General features: G+C 38.1%; 1 protein-coding gene across 1 annotated transcript in view; it reads left to right on the forward strand.

Moving 5' to 3' along the window:
• The first annotated feature begins 2,754 nt into the window (after window positions 1–2,754).
• LOC114313042 (PWWP domain-containing protein 1) overlaps window positions 2,755–22,315 on the forward strand; it is a 226,302-nt gene continuing 206,741 nt past the window's right edge. The window contains exon 1 of the mRNA XM_082875815.1: window positions 2,755–2,825. The gene's annotated coding sequence lies outside the window, so the exon portion shown is untranslated. The remainder of the gene's footprint in view (window positions 2,826–22,315) is intronic.

Below are 22,315 nucleotides of genomic sequence, written 5' to 3' on the forward strand. Positions count from 1 at the left end.
TTATTTTGAGCTTTTGTTTTTGGGTTTGAATCTCATTGCTGCTGCTGACTTTACATTTGCAAGTAGGCTTATTGTAATTACAAGTTCAAAAATGATATTCTTATATAACTTTATACAAAATTCATGACAAAAATGATGTGGCAGTGTTATTTGTGAAATTTTGAGGACAATGGTAGTTGTTTTCATTGGAAATGAGCGGATCACAAGAAACCACACCATTATGTATTGAAAATTCTGTACAAAAGTTTTGAAAAGTTTAAAGGGTTTCATATGAAAAGTTTGCTCTTATCTTTCTCCCTTTGAACTTTGGCCATTGTATTCTGAAAAATATTGTGAAAATAAAATATGTAGATCAAATTTATTTTGGGTGTGGCCTACATTATATCAAATTTGAGTTTAGTTGTTGAAGATTTTAGTTGATACATATTGATGAGTATTTGTATCACATATGTGCTTGAGCCATTTCATGTTTATGTGATTGAGGTGTAACTAACCATGCACCCAAACTCATGGATTTGTTGGGTTTGCAACATCTTTATGTGAGGCTTTGCATGTCTTACTAAGCAAGCCATGTTGTTAATTTTGAATGCATTCAGTGTTGAATCCAGCTCTTGTGCTCTGTATGTATGTGTCTCATTCCACCATTAAAGGGATTCATGCTTTATAGTGTGTGTGCATGATAATTGACTTAAATTGTGTTTGAAGATTTATGGAAGGTGAAGAAATGAGAATTCTGAACTTGTTTGATTGTGTTTTTGTTTTTGTAGTTTTTTGAAAAACCACATTTATTTAGTTGAGTTTTTAAATGTGTTTTCTGAAAACGTTCAAAACTTAAGAAGAAAAAATAAAAAGCACTTACTATTTTTATAGGATTTAGCAGCCCTCTATACACAGATTTTTCTCGTCATCTAACCGTTAGGTATAGTAACTGAAATCCGGTTTAATATAGCAACTGAAATTGGTTATGTCAGCAAATTTTGACCTCTAAATTACACTTATTCCTATATATTCCGTCATCTAACTGTTACAGATAGTAACTGAAATTGGTTATGTCAGCAAATTTTGACCCCTAAATTACTCTTATTCTTAAATATTCCCCCTTATTCCTACAACCAAACGCTCCACCACCCGCCTATTCTTCTCAACTCTCTCTCTGCTCTATTCCTTCACTCCTCTTTGCGCAACAGAAACAGAGCACCACCCATTCTCTTCTCCCTTCCAAAATCTCTCTCTCTCTCTCTCTATATATATATATATACATACATACACATATACAGACATAATAGACCCATCATCAACTTCATCAATTCATAGACAAACCCACTTTGATTAACAAACCAATGACAAACCCAATTCATAAAAGGGAAAACAGAATTGAATTCACACTCCTCTCACAGTGATTCTCTCTTTATCAATCTTCCCAACACTCTCACTCACTCACTAACCCTCCCTTGAAATTATGCACATTACCTGTTTGAAAAAATGAACGCATGGAGAAATTAGAAGGGAAAACATAGGGGAATGATAAGGTGATAGATAGATAGTTGAGGAGCTGCATAAGGAAGAAGTAGCAACAACCTAGAGAAATTACTATATTATGTAATAATCATTAATTGAATTGAAAATTAGGGTTGTTTCTGGATTAAATTCAGGTAAATAGTTACGTGTATCTTGGTGTATGCTTTTGTCATGGGAGTAATACTACCAGTGTACCACTCACCCTTATCATTCAAAATTGTCATTTTATTATTCAGATTTATTCTATATATGCATATCGAGTAATATTATAAATCCACCCTTATTTATCCAAAAATTAATCTCTACTACACAATCATTTATCTAAAAAATTTTGAGTGAATAAGTTTGGGTTAACAGAGTTTCCTATGAACCCTATACTACATAAATTTAATCCCCAACAATCATTTACTCAAAAAATTCTGGGATATACATCTGGGTCAATAGAGTTTTCCTTATATCATGGATATGGATAGTCTATATATATGTATGTAGGGAAAGATAGTGGTACACACTCTCTCAAAAGGTGTGTATCATATGTACTTTATAACTATAGAAAAAAATGGCATAACTCTATAATTTTTGAGTCATAACTACAAAAAAAAAGAGTCATAACTAAATATATAAAAAAAAAGTCATAACTAAATATAAAAAAAATCATAATCAAATATCTAAAAATAATGTCATAACTAAAGAAAAAAAAAAAACGTACCTCATAGTGCATATAGTATAGAATGTGTATAATAGAATTCTCCTATATATGTTCATTTTTTAAACCTATTTTTGTCCTACCAATTATTCTTTAAATTGCCTCATCCTAAAATTTAAAAAACAAATAAATAATTGGAATTTGTTTGGTTGCATTTCAATTTTTTTTTTCAAATATTTAAAATTTTTAACAAAAATTAATATTAGAAATAAATTTAAAAAATTTATTTTTATAAAAAAATAATAAAAAATCGTATAATATAAGTTTTGGTAGTTAAATCAATCCTTGTGAATGCATATTTTGTGCATTGAATTATGAATTTAAAAAAAAATACTATGAACATAAAAGAAAGTAAAAGAGAAATATAAATAAAATATAAAAAATACTATGGTGGCGTGTGTGTACTCTGTGCTTCCCATTAGTAGTAAGCAGAGCAAAGCAGAGCACGTCCCTTTCCATTGCTTCTCTCTCTCTCTCTCTCTCTCTCTCTCTCTCTCTCAATGTAAATATATGTATATATAAACACATAAATCTTATGGTTTAAGCAACCAGAATGCATAGCAGCAATGTGTGTGGTTTCATTAAAGAACCAGGTTAGGAGGTATGTGCTCTCTCTCTCTCTCTCTCTCTGCAAGTTCATGTTTAAACTAAGAGATCCTTGGAACTTTCATTGTTTCATTTGCATATTGGGATTGCTTTCTTAATTGATTTTTTTGGGTTTTAAGATATAGAAATCAATGCAATATTTGATTCCAAATCAAGAAAAGTTATTTGAGAATGCTAACTAATTGTTTGCCTACATTTTGGTAGTAGTTATGTGGGTTTTTGAAAATTTGGCAAAATTAAGGGTATAGGGTTTTTCTTTAGAAGCATAATGACGATGCAATGCGCTTTAACTTTGTCAATTATGTAAACATTTATGATGGGTTTTAAATTTAGAGACACCTTCTTGTGATGGATGATGATCCTCCTGAATCAATTAGAGGTTTACTGATTGCTAATTTGATAGGCGTTAGCCCTTGTCTGATGTTCTTGTTTTGAACATTGCTTTTCATTTCCTTCGATTCTTTAAAAGAAAAAATGACATCGGTCTAAGAACACTAGAGATTGTCGAGAACTCATTCAATCGATAGGTATAATAGAGTTAAAATTGAGGGCCAGGGATGGTAGGTTTTGTGCTGCCAGACATGGTAATTTAGATGTTGAAAATGTCAATGTAAGAATGCTAAGAAAATGGAAGGTACAAATTCTATAATTGGGATTAAAAAAGTTTAGTAACTGGGGGCAGAAACAGAATTGTTGCTAAAAGCACTAAGATTGTACATTTAATGGTGGTGAGTTTGGTGACAGGAAGCTATGAAGATGCTTTGATTGAAATGCTTGATTCATTGAAAGAAGAAATATTGAAAACTTGTTGTAATACAAGGAGTGAAGGTGAATTTTTAGATAGAATTAGAAATTTGACTATGCCAAAATCAATGACGCTGCACTTTGATGCCGTGCAATGCATGATCTATTGCTACAACCAACATAGCTTGAATGCACGCGGCCACAATATGCTATGCATTAAATTCAAATCTGTGTACAATTAAGGATATCGCTTGTGTTATAGTTTGAAAAATATCGGTTCTCATTTTTAGTGATCTTGCCGTAACATTCCAAAATATTAACATTGCTCAGAAATAAATTTCTGTCACTTCTATATGGTATATATAATGGCTTGTGTCACAAATAAAAATATATATATATATATATAATTACTTGTGCAATTACATTGTGCCGCACATACATCTAAGCATCCTATAAAATATTATTATATTTATTAGATTGTAAGCTTTAAAATTATCCAATATTGTGGCACGAGTGCATGTACCAAATTACAGTTCACAATATTCCTATGTTGACATGTGTCTTCCTCTGCAGGCGAGCAGTGGTTATGGCTGAACTGGTATTGTTTTTTTTTTATCGACAAAAAAGAAACTTTATTGATTAAATAGTAAAGAACAAGATACAGAACAAAACATTAATAAAGAGAGGAGGTGCAAAAGCATCACGATGAGCTAATTCATTCCAACTAGGTTGGCTGAATTGGTATTGTTAGCAGCACAACCAAAGCACCCATGTCTACATCACCACTGACAGAACAGGTTCCCATAGACAAAGACATGTGACACAACACAAACATGCTAACAAAAAACATTTTTTAAAGTTTAAAGGAGGATGGATTCGTAAGTATAAATTAATATTGTTTTTTTGTATCGTTGGATCCTAAGTAACTTTGTTCAAACTTTGTAATATATTTTATATATGTCTAAGCAATGGATATGTGTGTCTCCCAACTATCCAAAGCATATCCAAGCCTAATTTTTAATGTTAATTTTATTTTTTAATAATAATAGAACATGTTGTGCATGTGTCCATTATGTTTATGAAGTGTCCTACAAATTAGTAAATTAATGGTAGCTTGAAGGGATTCGTAGGAGGTGAATTAATGGTTGGGAGTTTTATAGCCAAAGTGGGATGAGGAAAGTAAGAATTTGTTACAACATATACGTAAATGAGCATGTACAATAGAGTTAAGCTTAGTGCTTTTGATGGTAGGGTTAATGCTTGTAGACATTGTAATTTGGTTGTCAAAAATGTCAAATCAATGAATGTTCAATGGAAGGAATTTAGGGTATATGATGCTTTTTCTTGGTAAGAAAAAGAAATGTATGGATTTTATAATCAAACCTAAGGAGTTGGCAATTTAAGGCAACACATTTAATATAGAACCATTAAGATGGCATATTTGATGGTTGTAAACGAAACAAGAAGCTGTAATTTTTTCTAGGTTGATAAAGATATTATAGAGGAGTTAGAGAGGGAGACGTCAATTTAAATTTTGATTTTTTGGATTCTATAATCAAATCTAAGGAGTTGCAATTGGTGGCACCGATAGATTTGTTGCCAAAAGCACTAAAGTGTCACATTTGATGACCTCAATGGAAAAGGACGTTGTGATTTCTTCAAGGATGATCAAAAGAAATGTAGAAGCAAAAGGCACATGGCAATTTGGATTTGGATTTTTTTGATTGTACGTTAGATGAAGGTGTCACACTTGAAATGCTTGATGCATTGAAAGAAAGAAAATAGAAAGATTTGGGGAATGGTTATAGGTGGGAGATATGGTTTGAGAAAAAATTGAGTCACATTTGTAATGGCCAAGGAAAATATTTGATGAAACTTTAGCTTCTTCATCAGCCTATAATACAAAGGAAGAAGGTCATGTGTTGGTTGCATTTTATGGCGATAGCACTTGTGAATGGTTGGAACTAGTAAAACTTGTTCCTTTTGATATTCACTATACAAAGAAATCGAAGTAGGCTAACACTCAGACATTTTTAATTGTTATTAGGGAGGTTAAGGATGAAGTGAATGGGAGAGTTGCACTTGTCTTGACTTCTTGTTGCAAAACCTTAACAAATTTCGCTCTACAAGTATTCTTTGAAGTGGATGTGAGTGGGCTTGAACCTGGCAATGTGTATTCAGTGGAATGGATAGGAAGGGCTAGAGATGGTTTCCAAAAACTTTTTGTGATACTAGATGAGAGAGTGCAGTATTAAATAGAAATTTGACTATGCAAAAATTAGTGACGTCACACATTTGATGCACTAGCCATGCACACTTTATTACTATTTGCTAAAACTAGTATTGCAACTTACACATCATGAATGCACATAACACATTCACAATTATAATGCATAACATTAGATGAAGGCAGAGAGGGAGACATCAATTTTGATTTTGTTTTTACATAGGATGAAGGCACCACGCTTGAAATGCTTGATGCATTGAAAGAAGGAAATTTGTTTAACATAAGAAATTGTTTAGTGTAAAATAGTATGTGATAGTTCGTTTATCAAAAATATCAAATCAATGAATGTTTAGTGTAAGAAATTTAGGATTTGTGATGATATGAATTCCAGAGGAATTGGGAAGAAAAGGAAGGTAGGGATTCTATAATCAAATCTATAGAGTTGGCAATTAGATGTGCAACTAAGATGGCCCATTTGATGGCCACAATGGAAATGGAATTTGTGATTTCTTCAATGGTGATCAAGGGAAATGGAGAAGCTAGATGACAATTTAGATTCTACATTGGATGAAGGCACCGCAATTTAAATGCTTGATGCATTGAAAAAAGGAAAACTGAAAATTTTGAGACATGGACATGAGGTGGGAGATATGGTTTGGGGAAAGGTCAAATAACATTTTTGGTGGCTAGGGAAAATATTTGATGAAGCTTTAGCTTCTCCGTCAATCTATAATATGAAGGAAGAGGGTCATGTGTTCATTGCATTTTATGGTTTGAACCAGTTAGATTTGTTCCTTACAAAGAAATCGAAGCAAACTAATAATCAGACATTTTTTTACTGTTGCTGGGGAGGCTGGGGATGAGGTGAATCAGCGAGTTGCACTTGGCTTGACTTCTTGTTGGCGGAACACTAACAAATTTTGCCCTACAAGTGTTCTTTGAAGTGGATGTGAGTGGGCTCAAACCTGGCGATGTATATTCAGTGAAGCAAATTGAATTCTCTGTTTTTTCAATTACAAAATATTCTAGTCATTATTATTATTGTTTTGGGTTGATCTTTGTCTGGGTTTCTTTGTTCTGAAGCATTGCTACATAGATGTGCTAATGTAACACAGGCAATGAGAATTGCTTTGAGCTATCTTTCAGTCTGATGCCGCCATTTACTTGGTGCTTCTTCACATGCCATTCCTGTCAACCAACCATCCTGCACCCTTTTCTACTGAGCTTCTTTGAGTCATAACCTAGGATCATGTTTTGCAAACTAATTTTTACTTGGACACCCTCTCCAGAAACATCTCTGCTTATGTTTAAGCTCTCAACCTGCAGAAATACCCAACAGAAAGAAAGTTTTGGGACTGGAAAACATACAATTAAATAGAAATTTAAATATAAGCTGAAAAAATGGAAGAACAATCAACTTCATCAATGTAAACCATCCCTTGTTGAGCTGCTTGTACATTAAACTCCGCAACCTTGATGCCAAATTTGAGAGCAGAATTATATTCTAATGATTCATGAAAATTCTCGCAAGTGAGAAAACTGAAAAGGCAGCATGAAATTCTAAATATAATAATGTAAGAAGTAAACATAAATTATTATTTATTTTTTAAAATGGAAGGAACAAATAGATATATTCCAAAACTAGTAAGGTGAGAGAAAAGTGCGTATCTTATACAAACACAGTACGACGCAGCACACAAGATCAAACAAACAAAACAAATTTCTTATGCTGGAGGATTTCAAATAGAACAATCATACACAAAACCTGAGATTCACCATATGTCCATTTTACTGAAAAAGTTTGAAGCTCTGAAAAATAAATTTCTTCTGAGATCCCCTATCTGTCCCACAAGGTTGTTTTCCATACATGATGGGAGACCATAATGGCAGCCAAGAAAATTAATTATGTAATTTGTTAACAAGAAGGAACTCATTAGTTGTGGATGCCAATGTAAACCAAGCCATCAACTGAACCAGAATGACATTTCTCCTATTTCTTTTTCTTTTTTTCCATTAAAAAAAAAATTACAGATATTGAAGTAGATAAAAGGCTAGTGAGATGGTTTTAGGTAAATATGGGATCAACCTCATTTAAATTGAAGGAACTTTTTTACCATTCAGAAGAATAAAGAACAAAAAGCTTACCCAAAATATGAAAGTTTATGATTCTTGAAGATTACAGAATAGAATAATTTAACTAACAATTAGATTAACCAAGATTGATTGAATGTAGGAACCAAGCCTAGAACTAATTACAAATTTTGATTTAAAAGCTCATATGTATACAGATGCCCAAGCATCCAACCTGCCATCCCCTCAAACATCAGGATAATTAAAAAGGTCACTTGTCTCTATTTACTATTAAGACAAAGGAACATAAATGATTAGGTTGTTATTCAAGTTGCTTAGGCAACCCTATGATTGGCTAGCTGTTTTAAATCCAACTGCATTTGTATTTGTGTTGCTAATCATGTTCTTAATTTTCTTCATTTATCCACTTATTTTCTTAGGCTCAACTTCAAATTGTCCTCACCATCCCCCCAAACAAGAAATCCTTATTTTATTCGCCATGGAAATAGATGGATTTTCCATTTTCTGATTTGCATATATTCCAACAAAGCAACAATAGTCTCCACTGATAAGTAATATTCATCTAGTAGTGGATTAGAACTGCCACCTTCCAAATAAAACTTCAAGAAGATAAAGATGCATCAAAACATATTCATCATGAATGCGTATATACTGAAAGAGGTTTTAGCTCATAAAACGAACGTGAGCTTGATGTTTCTCCACCATACGGTGTTTCTGAAACGGTGAGCCTGCTTTCTAAAACGGAAGGTATTTCCTTGCATACTGGCTGTTTTATCAACAAACAACTCCAAGCGGTCACCTCTCTCTAAAACTTTATCAATGTTCTCTATCATGACATTGCGCACCTGTCAGATGAAACAATCACATTTGAAAGTTAATTGTCACAAAAAAGTAATAATCCAAGCAGAATTACATGTGCTGTAAATTTTTGTATATTTTGTACAGAGGAACATAGTTGAAGGGAAAATGAGTTTTGACATACTACAAATTTGTTAACATTGTAGACAAAAGTCAAGACTACAGATTATATTTACAAAAGGGCCTAATGCATCATTTTTCCGTTCAAGCAAGAAATCTCATCCTCTTTGGTCAAACACAAGCAATTATAAATGGGCTGGTCAAATTGAATCGACTAGGCAACCGCAGAGGACAGTGCTCAAAAGCCACAAACCATGGAAGCGAAAAAAAGGATAAGCAATAGATGTTTAGATAGATAAGACTGATATTAACAGTTTTATCTATCTAAACAATAATTCAAGTACTTAAATTATAGTCCTACTTTCGGCACTCCCACAAGTAAAAATCCCGCGCAACTCTACTCCTCAGAATCTGAAAAAAAAAATAAGGATAAGCTAGACAGCCCAGTAAATAACCAACCATCACTGCTAGCTAAATCAAGTATACAAAAAAAAAAAATAGTTGATAACCAATAAATATATTTTTTTGCTACCATTCAATAAATGAACAATTATTCTGTAAGATGTTTTCATAGCTAAAAATAAGCAGTGTAGCAATACATTTTAATTGAAAAGACAATGAGGCAATTCGAAGAAATTCCGTTGTCCAAATCGATGGTTCAATATTCAGATGGTTCAATGATGCAATTCACAAAACCCAACTCTTGGTGACTACGGTCACTTAGCCCGTGACAAGGCCCAGAACCACACATAGGCTGGTGGTAAAGCCCCAAAAGAAACTAGTTCTGTGCCAATAAATAACCTCCATTGGCTAGGGTCCAAATCGTAGTCAGACTAGAGTGATGTTCAAAATTCAAAACAATACACAACTTTTAAATAAAATATTCAATATTTTTAGAATAAACCTTTGGTACAATTTTCAGACTAGTTTCACAAAATATTCAAATAATTTTCATAATAATATTCAATACTGTTTTATACTTGACCCATATTTTATTTTAAGAGCACATGAAGGCTATGAATAAATATTTATAATTTTAAACGATTCAATAGGAATAAAAATGTACCAACAGTGATAGAGGGTTACTTACCTTAAACGCTTAAAATAATATTCCACCACACTACCTCCAGACACCCAGCTCCACTAATTCAATCACACGAACCTAATAAATAGAACCCCAAATAAATTAATATTTTGATGTCTTTAACACATCAACAAGAACCCATTATATATATATGCTTAAAATACAAGAGACACCAAATCTATCCACCTAATTCAATAGCCAAACATACCTTACCCAATGCACAAAATCCAAAAGTCAAAACACACCCACCCAAATTGCTCGGGCTTTTTCCCAAAATAAGCCTATTTTGCATTTTATTTCCCAAACTAGGCCAACTTCTGACGAATTTCCCAAAATAAGCTGAAGTGCCATTCCCATTCGCGCTTTCACTGTGAGGAGGTCGAAAGTTGATGAACAGTGTAATCGCTATTCCAATTCGCGAGTTTGATAAAGAAAACGCTGTTGCAAATAGCGCTTCATTTTCTGAATAAAACGCTATTCCGAATAGCGCCTTAAGTGTTGCAAATAGCTTCATTTGGTTTGTGAAGAAAACGCTATTTCGAATAGCGCCTTCACTGTTGCAAATGGTTTGTGAAGAAAACGCTATTCCGAATAGCGCCTTCACTGTGCACTTACAAACTCGCCATTTCTAATAGCGCTTTCAGACACAATAAAACACACCCAAGCCACGTTTTTTACACTTCTCACACTCAACTCTCGATCTCCCTCTGCTCTCTCACCCTCAGCTCTCGATCTCCCTCTGCTCTCGATCTCTCTCACTCTCTCTCTCTTGATCTCCCTCCGCTCAACTCTCACACTGTCGCTCTCGCTCTCCCGCTATAGCGATCCCGGTATTTCCTGTTGTTGTTTAACTGTAATCCGGACTCGGTTCCGTAGATTCGTTGTTGTCTTATCCTCATTTCTATCCCCTACTCTTTTAATTAGAGTTTTGGGTTGTGTTGGGCAAGTTGGGAATAAGTTGGTCGTGTTTTAAAACTTAGAATTTTTGCCCAGGTTTTGGTCTCTCCGCTCGAGCGGAGATTTGACGCTCGAGCGGGATTTTGTTGCTGCCTTTCCGCTCGAGCGGCAGTTTGGACGCTCGAGCGTGAATTTCCTTCTCTCAGCATTTTGGACATCTGCAGAAAATTCTGGGAGAGTGCATCCGGCGCTCGAGCGGATCTTGGGACGCTCGAGCGTGAACCTGTGTCTGACGCTCGAGCGGGGTGTTGTACGCTCGAGCGGACCTGTTTTTATATCAGTCCGTGAAATCACTTTTTTGATCACTTTTTGATTTCCTTTCTCTCTCTTACTTTTTCAAAACCTCCATTGAAGAGCACCTCACTCTAAAACCCTAACTTCTCTCTTAGGTTTGATCTAGTAGGAGTTGTTTTCTCACCTTGGGCCTTTACAAAAGTTGTGTTGATCGTAGAGGGCTATCTTTTAATCTGAAAATTTCAGGATTTGGAGCATTTCCGTTTCTTCATCTCCTTCGTTGAGCCCCATCATTCGAGGTAGGGATATCCTACTCCTCTTTATGAGCTTTGTCTTTGAATTTTAGCATTTTGATATGTCGGGGGTTGTTGGGTAATTTTGAGAAAGTTTGGGCCTTTGTGTAATTTTACAAAAGTTGGGGTTTTATTTATAATAAACCTGGAAGCATGTTTGGTATAGAGAAATGGAATAAATGTTGAATCATTGATGAAAATGGGACCTAAGGGTTGGGATGGTAATTATGGAAAATGACCTAATTACATTGTTTGATTAATTGAGATAATTAATTGTGAGAAATGAGGAAATGAAATGGAATTGTTGAGATTGGGAATGTATGAGAAAAAGGGTGTAGTTAAATTATTTATCACTCACCGAATTGAAATGTTGATTGAATATCCATTTGTGCATTTATTTCCTGCTTAGAAATAATTGCTTTGGGCTACCGGTGGAGGGTAGTGTTGATTGTTGTAGACAATGCATGATGATTAGGCAAACTAAAACTAATCAATCGGATGTGTCATAGAGTTTGACGGTTGATAGAATACATTAACTTTATGTATTGAGTGATTGTGTATATGACCAATGTGTTTATATGCATTATGTGTAGACGGTTGGTAGAATGCATTAACTTTATGTATTGATTGATTGCGTATGTGATTCTGTGTTTACATGCGCTATATTGTGTATAGAACCTTTGTGTTTATATGCATTGTGTAGAGGAGGAGATGGGGGATGTACTCCGCGGTTTAGGGGAAGATGGGGGATGTACCTCTAAACCGGATAGGATTGGGAGGAGATGGGGGATGAACTCCGTAGATACAGCTCATATGCTTGTCTAGTGAAGTGTAGATACAGCTCATATGCTTGTCTAGTGAAGTGTAGATACAGCTCATATGCTTGTCTAGTGAAGTGTGGATACAGCTAATATGCTTGTCTGTTGATGTGTGATATGCTTATCTATTGGAATGTTGATATAGCTCACATGCTTATCTGTTGTAGTAGTGATATAGCTCATATGCTTATCTATTGAAAAGTCTGTTTGATTTGATATAGCATTAAAATGTATATCATCATCGTTTGTGAAGTATGGAAGTAGTTTATGTGTTATTGATACAACACCAAAATGTGTATCCACCGTGAATTTTGAAAATGTTCTAGTGATGAACTATAATCTCATCAAAATGTTTTGGCCAGAGTACTGAACCCCGTTTTCAAACTCAAAGTTGAATAAGAAATGAAAGGTGAATTGTAACATAGGTTTGGTTGTCATGGAATTGAAATAAGATGTAAATGGAGGTGTAAGTATCGACCACCTATCAGTTGCTAATCTTTTAATCATTGTTCATAGTTGGTTTAGTATATCTCTGCTGGGCTGTGGCTCACCCTATATGGGAACATCATTTTCAGGTACAGGTAGCATGCCGCCTCTACGAACATAGCTTGGGAGGCTAGGGACAAGACATACTTTTGTTGCCTTATTTTCCTTTTGATGTATTACATGTAATTTCAAGCCAAGGGCTTAATGTGTAACCGAGTTAATACTCTCTTTTGTAACCAAGTGATAACTTGGAAAGCTGTAAGCCCGCAGGGCATTTACTTTTATTGTTAACGTGTAATACTTTTGTAATGAAGTACTCTGATTATTTGAGGGAATGTGGATCTTTTGTATATAAATGTATGTTTATATTGATGGGTTTAATATTATTATTTTGAGGGCGTGACAACTTGGTATCAGAGCGTACCGGGTTCGAATACTTTGGGTACGTGGGAAGTGATTAAGATCACAATGGGTTTGTCTCGCTTGATAGAGACTTAGTAGTAGTGTCTTATACTATGTGTTTAAATTGATAACATGCTTATGTGACTATGTGGGTATGGAACGTAGTTTCTAGGATGTTGATTGGATTCTTGGGTTTCTGGGAGTCTAGTTGGAAAAGCACTTGATCAATGCTGTTTCTAACAAGAACTCTAGTAACGCCTCGGGACTATCATTATCCGGAAATGAAATTCGTAAGTGCTTATGTGTTTATGTGCTTACGTGGAGTGAATTTCAGTTGTCCATGTATTAGGACGTGAGTGTTTAGCTTCGGCACGTGTATGAGTGTGCTAACGTGTCTCTGTTACTTTTACTAGGATGCCTAGGCGAGGAAGTTGTGATTTCCCTCCTTCCGCTCGGGAAGAGTTGCGGAAACAGTTTGTGGAGTTACGCCAAGGTACTACACCTTTGGTGCGGTTCGAAAGGTGGTTTGCTAATCTGTCGAGGTTTGCTCCAGAATTGGTGGAGACGGAGGACTTGCGTTGTTTTGAGTTTGAGAGTAAGCTGCGTGACGACATCCGTGTAAGGATAGCAGGGTCTTGGCATAAAAGATATAGTGTGCTTGTTGAGGCAGCTGCCCATGTAGAGGTTGCGGTGCTAGCAATGGGGCAGAGTGGGGAGGGAGCCATCTCGGCAACTCCCGTGACTCAGGGTGTTGGTAGACCTTTTAAGAGGCAAAGGGGTTTAAACCCGCAACAGGGAGGTCGGGCTAGAACCACCCTTCCAGTGTCGGATTTGGGTTCGGGAGAAAGTAAACAGAGGGATGTCGTTTGTTTCAAATGTGGTCTTCTGGGCCACAAGGTTTCGGGTTGCCCACAGAGGAAGAGGGCAGGGTTAGCAGTTCAACCAGTAGTCGTACCACCAGGATCATCTAACCAGCCGGGTTTTGGGTCGATCAAATGCTCAGTGGGGAGGCAGTTGTTAGGGTCTTCATCAGCCCAGATTCTGGACCAGTCTCGTGCTCAGGCACCGCCTACTTGTTGGATGTGTAATCAGCCGGGTCATATTCGGCGTTTCTGTACTCAGCCGGGGGCTTCTTTAGGGGTTTTGCAACCTAGCCAGGCTCAGTTTCATTCGACTGAGCAGGAACAGTATCGTTTTGGGGGACTAGCAGGCCATATTGCGAGGGCCTCAGTGGAGTCGAGTTCCCAAGCCCCAGTTGGGGAAGTTCGTAGTTGTTCCAGGTGTGGACAGAGGGGGCACGTCGGCAGTTCTTGTCCGTGGTTAGTAAACTCATAGGTTGTCTTGTGTTTGGAGATGACCAATTTTGGCAGTCCAGCGAGGGACGGCAGTGGTGGTAATACCGAGGGGTTGGTTTCGTTTTGGCCAATCCGTTTTGTAATCGGTGAATTATCGTTTGTGATCATTGGGTTCCGTTGTGTAACCAGTGTGCTTTGGGAATGTTGAAACATCTAAACTGTTTGTTTGTCTATATGTATACATATGTGCTTGTTCGTTAATTTCCCTGGAATGGGTGAATTGGAGCATGTTGTAGCTCTGAAGTTTTATTAATGTATAAAGTTGTTGTAAAACCACAAAAATTTTTTTTTTGGTATTAGGCGTGTGACTTGATTGGGAAAGATGAAGGCTGAGGAACCATGTTTTTTTTAAATTTGAAAGAACCACCGAGGGGTGCGTGTCCTAGCCAAGGCAATATTGGAGAGGATGTGAAGTGTGCGATTAGTACTAGATGTAGCACGTATTTGATATGGTGTCCTACGGGGGCATATCGTATAATTTTGTTAAGGTGAGACTTGTACCTTCGTGGTAAGTAGCGTTGCCGAGACTACAGGTGTACTGATTGGCCGTTTTAAGTGAGGGGATGTTAGTCCCTATATAAGGTCGTGATTGTTGTGTCGGGGAGTGTTGTATTGTAAGCAGTTGGTGCTATATCTCGGGCAGTAGTATTTGGGTATTTCCTAAGTTTTGGGGCTCCTTTATTTTAATCGAATGCGATAGGTTTGTACCTTAACACTGGTTAGATCGGGAGATGCCATCGTAAGGGTTGATTGGGTGTACAGTCCGTAGTTGGGGTGTGATCCGTGGATGGAGTCACAGTAGTATGGTGTTTGCAGATAGGGATGTGGGTTAATGGCAAGGAGAGTGAGAACCTTTACTCTACTGGATAGTTAGAAGAGTGAATCCTTGAAAGCCTTGTCGGCGACCTGTAGTGGTGTCGGGGTTTGGTTCATGATGGTTGCCTAGCGGTAGTTTTGACTAGTGGTTTAGCACGGAGGCTGGGCCTCTGGAGGGTACTCTCGGGATGGGTGGCAAGTAAGATGTGGAGATTTGATGTGATGGTTAGATGTGATGGTTGCGAGAGTTGCGTGGTGTTGGCAAGGATATGTGAGATTTGTATCTCGGGTTAGTGGAAATGGTACCTGTATGTTGGTTCGTGTTTTGGACTTTGCTAGTTAGCGAGTCCGTGGTGACCCCATTGGTTGTATAGGGGTAACGTTCGTGTTGTGATTGGTTATCAATCGTTGGGTTTGGGTTGTGAGTGGACGCTGGCAACATTCTTTGAAGGAAGAGCAGTTCATGTTCTAAGGTAATGAGTATAGCGTTGGTCAAAGTGGTCCTTCGTGTTTGGGTTGTTGTGATTGAGGTTGACCATGTCGGTCTTCGATCAAGGAAGTGAGCAGGCTTGCTAGATAGCCATGGCGGGGAAATGGTGATTCCCTTGGACGCAGTGTCGATGCGGTTCAATTTTGGGAGATCCGGAGAGATTCCAAAATTTGTGGTTTGTGTAGAGAACTCCGTGGTTGGGGTCAGTGGTTTGAGTGGCACATCAGCGTGTGGATTACTGAGTACAGAGTTTATTGAGTTGATTAGTCAGCTTGCCGGTATCGGGTTTTGGGTTGGCATTGGTCACCTTGAGTTTAGTCTCGTTCGTTGTAGACTTCGTATGTTGATTTGGGAAAACTGAAACTAATCAAACATTTGTCGTTGAATCTGACGGTTGAAATAATACATCTAATATATGTATTGATTGATCATTGTGAATGATTGGCTTTTATACATTATGTATGTATGATGTTTGGTTTGATATTGATACAGCACTTTAATGTGTATCATTTGTGTATTTCTAAGCCGTGTTTATGATTATAAAGTGGTTAAGTAAAGGGAGGCGGGATAAAATTGCAAAATCATGAATTTCTTATACCTTATGTGTTGATAGTACTGTTGTTATTTCTATTAACTATCATTATAGAAATATTGTGTTCCGTGTTGGTTGTGGCATCACTATGTGAGTGATGGTTGTTGATAGTGTTATCTTGGAAAGAAATGGAAAACAAAAAAAAACTTTCCTAGTGTTTGGGGCCATCTAAATGCGTTGTTGAAAAGTTGATTTAATTCAAGGGTTTTAAAGAATTCTAGATTAATCTTTTTGGCAAATAAACCGGGGGTAACTCTGCGTTTTGGGTAACACCATATTTGTGAAGAATGTTTGCAAGGCTTTTGAGTTTTCGTATAGAAAATGCAAGATTTATTCCGGAACGTTAACGTTGAGAATTTGAACATCTTTGAGAAATGCCTCTTGAACAAGAAAATGTTTTCTTATTATCTACTCTAAAGATTTGCTTTGGTCGTGTTGTTGAGTAGAGACTTAGCTTGAAGCACCAGTCGGTTATTGAAATTGTTTCGGGAGAGGTTTGATTTGTTGAGGCTTGCGTACCTAAGGTGTTGTCGTTTAGAATGTGTTCCCTTGGTTAATCTCTTCCTTGGTAAGAGTGAGTTGGAGGTTTGTTGTGAAAGTAATTTCTTTCCTTGGGACTCGATTGTTGAATGCTCTGTAATCTGTTGGCCTTGTGTTTTGGCGTACCCTTAATTTCGAGGACGAAATTCTTTAAGGGGGGGAGGTTATAGCGATCCCAGTATTTCCTATTGTTGTTTAACTGTAATCCGGACTCGGTTCCGTAGATTCGTTGTTGTCTTATCCTCATTTCTATCCCCTACTCTTTTAATTAGAGTTTTGGGTTGTGTTGGGCAAGTTGGGAATAAGTTGGTCGTGTTTTAAAACTTAGAATTTTTGCCCAGGTTTTGGTCTCTCCGCTCGAGCGGAGATTTGACGCTCGAGCGGGATTTTGTTGCTGCCTTTCCGCTCGAGCGGCAGTTTGGACGCTCGAGCGTGAATTTCCTTCTCTCAGCATTTTGGACATCTGCAGAAAATTCTGGGAGAGTGCATCCGGCGCTCGAGCGGATCTTGGGACGCTTGAGCGTGAACCTGTGTCTGACGCTCGAGCGGGGTGTTGTACGCTCGAGCGGACCTGTTTTTATATTAGTCCGTGAAATCACTTTTTTGATCACTTTTTGATTTCCTTTCTCTCTCTTACTTTTTCAAAACCTCCATTGAAGAGCACCTCACTCTAAAACCCTAACTTCTCTCTTAGGTTTGATCTAGTAGGAGTTGTTTTCTCACCTTGGGCCTTTACAAAAGTTGTGTTGATCGTAGAGGGCTATCTTTTAATCTGAAAATTTCGGGATTTGGAGCATTTCCGTTTCTTCATCTCCTTCGTTGAGCCCCATCATTCGAGGTAGGGATATCCTACTCCTCTTTATGAGCTTTGTCTTTGAATTTTAGCATTTTGATATGTCGGGGGTTGTTGGGTAATTTTGAGAAAGTTTGGGCCTTTGTGTAATTTTACAAAAGTTGGGGTTTTATTTATAATAAACCTGGAAGCATGTTTGGTACAGAGAAATGGAATAAATGTTGAATCATTGATGAAAATGGGACCTAAGGGTTGGGATGGTAATTATGGAAAATGACCTAATTACATTGTTTGATTAATTGAGATAATTAATTGTGAGAAATGAGGAAATGAAATGGAATGGAATTGTTGAGATTGGGAATGTATGAGAAAAAGGGTGTAGTTAAATTATTTATCACTCACCGAATTGAAATGTTGATTGAATATCCATTTGTGCATTTATTTCCTGCTTAGAAATAATTGCTTTGGGCTACCGGTGGAGGGTAGTGTTGATTGTTGTAGACAATGCATGATGATTAGGCAAACTAAAACTAATCAATCGGATGTGTCATAGAGTATGACGGTTGATAGAATACATTAACTTTATGTATTGAGTGATTGTGTATATGACCAATGTGTTTATATGCATTATGTGTAGACGGTTGGTAGAATGCATTAACTTTATGTATTGATTGATTGCGTATGTGATTCTGTGTTTACATGCGCTATATTGTGTATAGAACCTTTGTGTTTATATGCATTGTGTAGAGGAGGAGATGGGGGATGTACTCCGCGGTTTAGGGGAAGATGGGGGATGTACCTCTAAACCGGATAGGATTGGGAGGAGATGGGGGATGAACTCCGTAGATACAGCTCATATGCTTGTCTAGTGAAGTGTAGATACAGCTCATATGCTTGTCTAGTGAAGTGTAGATACAGCTCATATGCTTGTCTAGTGAAGTGTGGATACAGCTAATATGCTTGTCTGTTGATGTGTGATATGCTTATCTATTGGAATGTTGATATAGCTCACATGCTTATCTGTTGTAGTAGTGATATAGCTCATATGCTTATCTATTGAAAAGTCTGTTTGATTTGATATAGCATTAAAATGTATATCATCATCGTTTGTGAAGTATGGAAGTAGTTTATGTGTTATTGATACAACACCAAAATGTGTATCCACCGTGAATTTTGAAAATGTTCTAGTGATGAACTATAATCTCATCAAAATGTTTTGGCCAGAGTACTGAACCCCGTTTTCAAACTCAAAGTTGAATAAGAAATGAAAGGTGAATTGTAACATAGGTTTGGTTGTCATGGAATTGAAATAAGATGTAAATGGAAGTGTAAGTATCGACCACCTATCAGTTGCTAATCTTTTAATCATTGTTCATAGTTGGTTTAGTATATCTCTGCTGGGCTGTGGCTCACCCTATATGGGAACATCATTTTCAGGTACAGGTAGCATGCCGCCTCTACGAACATAGCTTGGGAGGCTAGGGACAAGACATACTTTTGTTGCCTTATTTTCCTTTTGATGTATTACATGTAATTTCAAGCCAAGGGCTTAATGTGTAACCGAGTTAATACTCTCTTTTGTAACCAAGTGATAACTTGGAAAGCTGTAAGCCCGCAGGGCATTTACTTTTATTGTTAACGTGTAATACTTTTGTAATGAAGTACTCTGATTATTTGAGGGAATGTGGATCTTTTGTATATAAATGTATGTTTATATTGATGGGTTTAATATTATTATTTTGAGGGCGTGACAACTTGGTATCAGAGCGTACCGGGTTCGAATACTTTGGGTACGTGGGAAGTGATTAAGATCACAATGGGTTTGTCTCGCTTGATAGAGACTTAGTAGTAGTGTCTTATACTATGTGTTTAAATTGATAACATGCTTATGTGACTATGTGGGTATGGAACGTAGTTTCTAGGATGTTGATTGGATCCTTGGGTTTCTGGGAGTCTAGTTGGAAAAGCACTTGATCAATGCTGTTTCTAACAAGAACTCTAGTAACGCCTCGGGACTATCATTATCCGGAAATGAAATTCGTAAGTGCTTATGTGTTTATGTGCTTACGTGGAGTGAATTTCAGTTGTCCATGTATTAGGACGTGAGTGTTTAGCTTCGGCACGTGTATGAGTGTGCTAACGTGTCTCTGTTACTTTTACTAGGATGCCTAGGCGAGGAAGTTGTGATTTCCCTCCTTCCGCTCGGGAAGAGTTGCGGAAACAGTTTGTGGAGTTACGCCAAGGTACTACACCTTTGGTGCGGTTCGAAAGGTGGTTTGCTAATCTGTCGAGGTTTGCTCCAGAATTGGTGGAGACGGAGGACTTGCGTTGTTTTGAGTTTGAGAGTAAGCTGCGTGACGACATCCGTGTAAGGATAGCAGGGTCTTGGCATAAAAGATATAGTGTGCTTGTTGAGGCAGCTGCCCATGTAGAGGTTGCGGTGCTAGCAATGGGGCAGAGTGGGGAGGGAGCCATCTCGGCAACTCCCGTGACTCAGGGTGTTGGTAGACCTTTTAAGAGGCAAAGGGGTTTAAACCCGCAACAGGGAGGTCGGGCTAGAACCACCCTTCCAGTGTCGGATTTGGGTTCGGGAGAAAGTAAACAGAGGGATGTCGTTTGTTTCAAATGTGGTCTTCTGGGCCACAAGGTTTCGGGTTGCCCACAGAGGAAGAGGGCAGGGTTAGCAGTTCAACCAGTAGTCGTACCACCAGGATCATCTAACCAGCCGGGTTTTGGGTCGATCAAATGCTCAGTGGGGAGGCAGTTGTTAGGGTCTTCATCAGCCCAGATTCTGGACCAGTCTCGTGCTCAGGCACCGCCTACTTGTTGGATGTGTAATCAGCCGGGTCATATTCGGCGTTTCTGTACTCAGCCGGGGGCTTCTTTAGGGGTTTTGCAACCTAGCCAGGCTCAGTTTCATTCGACTGAGCAGGAACAGTATCGTTTTGGGGGACTAGCAGGCCATATTGCGAGGGCCTCAGTGGAGTCGAGTTCCCAAGCCCCAGTTGGGGAAGTTCGTAGTTGTTCCAGGTGTGGACAGAGGGGGCACGTCGGCAGTTCTTGTCCGTGGTTAGTAAACTCATAGGTTGTCTTGTGTTTGGAGATGACCAATTTTGGCAGTCCAGCGAGGGACGGCAGTGGTGGTAATACCGAGGGGTTGGTTTCGTTTTGGCCAATCCGTTTTGTAATCGGTGAATTATCGTTTGTGATCATTGGGTTCCGTTGTGTAACCAGTGTGCTTTGGGAATGTTGAAACATCTAAACTGTTTGTTTGTCTATATGTATACATATGTGCTTGTTCGTTAATTTCCCTGGAATGGGTGAATTGGAGCATGTTGTAGCTCTGAAGTTTTATTAATGTATAAAGTTGTTGTAAAACCACAAAAATTTTTTTTTTGGTATTAGGCGTGTGACTTGATTGGGAAAGATGAAGGCTGAGGAACCATGTTTTTTTTAAATTTGAAAGAACCACCGAGGGGTGCGTGTCCTAGCCAAGGCAATATTGGAGAGGATGTGAAGTGTGCGATTAGTACTAGATGTAGCACGTATTTGATATGGTGTCCTACGGGGGCATATCGTATAATTTTGTTAAGGTGAGACTTGTACCTTCGTGGTAAGTAGCGTTGCCGAGACTACAGGTGTACTGATTGGCCGTTTTAAGTGAGGGGATGTTAGTCCCTATATAAGGTCGTGATTGTTGTGTCGGGGAGTGTTGTATTGTAAGCAGTTGGTGCTATATCTCGGGCAGTAGTATTTGGGTATTTCCTAAGTTTTGGGGCTCCTTTATTTTAATCGAATGCGATAGGTTTGTACCTTAACACTGGTTAGATCGGGAGATGCCATCGTAAGGGTTGATTGGGTGTACAGTCCGTAGTTGGGGTGTGATCCGTGGATGGAGTCACAGTAGTATGGTGTTTGCAGATAGGGATGTGGGTTAATGGCAAGGAGAGTGAGAACATTTACTCTACTGGATAGTTAGAAGAGTGAATCCTTGAAAGCCTTGTCGGCGACCTGTAGTGGTGTCGAGGTTTGGTTCATGATGGTTGCCTAGCGGTAGTTTTGACTAGTGGTTTAGCACGGAGGCTGGGCCTCTGGAGGGTACTCTCGGGATGGGTGGCAAGTAAGATGTGGAGATTTGATGTGATGGTTAGATGTGATGGTTGCGAGAGTTGCGTGGTGTTGGCAAGGTTATGTGAGATTTGTATCTCGGGTTAGTGGAAATGGTACCTGTATGTTGGTTCGTGTTTTGGACTTTGCTAGTTAGCGAGTCCGTGGTGACCCCATTGGTTGTATAGGGGTAACGTTCGTGTTGTGATTGGTTATCAATCGTTGGGTTTGGGTTGTGAGTGGACGCTGGCAACATTCTTTGAAGGAAGAGCAGTTCATGTTCTAAGGTAATGAGTATAGCGTTGGTCAAAGTGGTCCTTCGTGTTTGGGTTGTTGTGATTGAGGTTGACCATGTCAGTCTTCGATCAAGGAAGTGAGCAGGCTTGCTAGATAGCCATGGCGGGGAAATGGTGATTCCCTTGGACGCAGTGTCGATGCGGTTCAATTTTGGGAGATCCGGAGAGATTCCAAAATTTGTGGTTTGTGTAGAGAACTCCGTGGTTGGGGTCAGTGGTTTGAGTGGCACATCAGCGTGTGG

Source organism: Camellia sinensis, chromosome 6 (assembly GCF_055761805.1).
Source record: "Camellia sinensis isolate YWXY chromosome 6, ASM5576180v1, whole genome shotgun sequence".
In the NCBI taxonomy this organism is placed as follows: Eukaryota; Viridiplantae; Streptophyta; class Magnoliopsida; order Ericales; family Theaceae; genus Camellia; species Camellia sinensis.